The following is a 1,367-nucleotide window of genomic DNA, read 5'->3' on the forward strand; positions in this document are numbered from 1 at the left end:
CCCTCACTGTTTCCAGGATGTCTTCGTGGGCCACATGAAACCACTTCGTGGACCGCATCCGGCCCCCGGGCCTTGTGTTTGACATATCTGGTTTAGAATAATGACACCACCCTCACCATCTTCTTCTTTTAGGTGTTTACGCTGGAGTGTTCTTCGCTTTCTTGCTCACTCATGCAAAAAGTAAGCAGTAAGTTTTTTTTTGTCCATATTTTGCAAACATAGAGCGACGCTTCTCAAAGCCGCTGTGTCTTCAGCAGAGTGTTTCCTCCTGGCTGAACTCCCACTGACTCATTTCCCCACCCTGGCTTGGTCATGAAACATTAGCAGCCTATACCTTACCTTACGTGCTGGACTTAACTTCTTGCTGTTCTTACTACTCAATAGTATCGTAAATGCTTTTCTTTTCCCCACCCAACAGGTTTTTTTTTTTTAAAAAAAAATTACTCACAGGAGCATTGACAGGTTTTTCTTTCTTGTTTCTTCTCCTTCCCCTAAAGATTTTTACGGCCAACCGTTTGGAAGATGAAATTACCATTCTAGAAAAGCACCCTGAATTGTTAACCCCCTCCGATTTTCAAGGCAGGAAGGTAAGACCCCTGAGCATGCCGTTCTGTTGGGCAAGGGAGGTGCTGCTGACGTGCTTTCCCTCCACCTAAAGCAGGGGTCTTCAAACTTGGCCCTTTTAGGGCTTGTGGACTTCAACTCCCAGAATTCCTCAGCCAGCATGGCTGGCTGAGGAATTCTGGGAGTTGAAGTCCACAAGTCCTAAAAGGGCCAAGTTTGAAGACCCCGGGTGTTGATGATGAAAATTGAGTTTCTCTGCGTCTTTCTGTGCCACCTGGGGCTGGTTGAGTTATTCATGTCCTTTTGTTTCCCTTTCCTTGAGATATCCCTTTTAATCGGCGAGCCTTTCTTCTCTACGAGCCTGCTGCCCTGGCACAATTTATATTTCTGGTTTGCCCGGACGGCTTTGGAGAGCCATCTTTCCCGTGACGTGACCGTCCTTCCCCAATCGGCTTCTCTCCACCTGATGACGGTGGAATTCAAGGTAAGGATGAGTTGGGGTTTTTTTTTTTTGGTTCCCAGTAATAATATGTTTTCGTTTCACACTTCTTTTGTCTGAGGAATGCGTTATATAAGTCCAGCTGAACATTTTCCTTGATTATCCTGTAGGGTGGGAAAGCAGAGGGTGGTTGGTCAAATTAATATCTATGAACATCTCTCTGTCTCTCTCTCTCTCTCTTTGTCTCTATCTCTCTCTCCTCTCTCTGTCTGTCTGTTTGTCTCTGTCTCTTCTCTCTCTCCCTGTCTCTGTTTCTCTTTCTGTGTCTGTCTCTCTTCTCTCTCTCTCTCTCTCTTCTCTCTCT

The 1,367-nt window shown here is 45.8% G+C and overlaps 1 long non-coding RNA gene across 1 annotated transcript; it reads left to right on the plus strand.

Annotated features, from left to right (window-relative positions):
- Positions 1-137: 137 nt before the first annotated feature.
- On the plus strand, positions 138-1,043 carry LOC107302224. Its single transcript, XR_001549377.1, has 3 exons — positions 138-180; positions 498-587; positions 887-1,043. It is a non-coding gene; the product is annotated as an uncharacterized LOC107302224 (long non-coding RNA).
- The last annotated feature ends 324 nt before the right edge of the window (positions 1,044-1,367 follow it).

Source organism: Protobothrops mucrosquamatus, unplaced genomic scaffold (assembly GCF_001527695.2).
Source record: "Protobothrops mucrosquamatus isolate PMUCROS unplaced genomic scaffold, P.Mucros_1.0 scaffold37041, whole genome shotgun sequence".
In the NCBI taxonomy this organism is placed as follows: Eukaryota; Metazoa; Chordata; class Lepidosauria; order Squamata; family Viperidae; genus Protobothrops; species Protobothrops mucrosquamatus.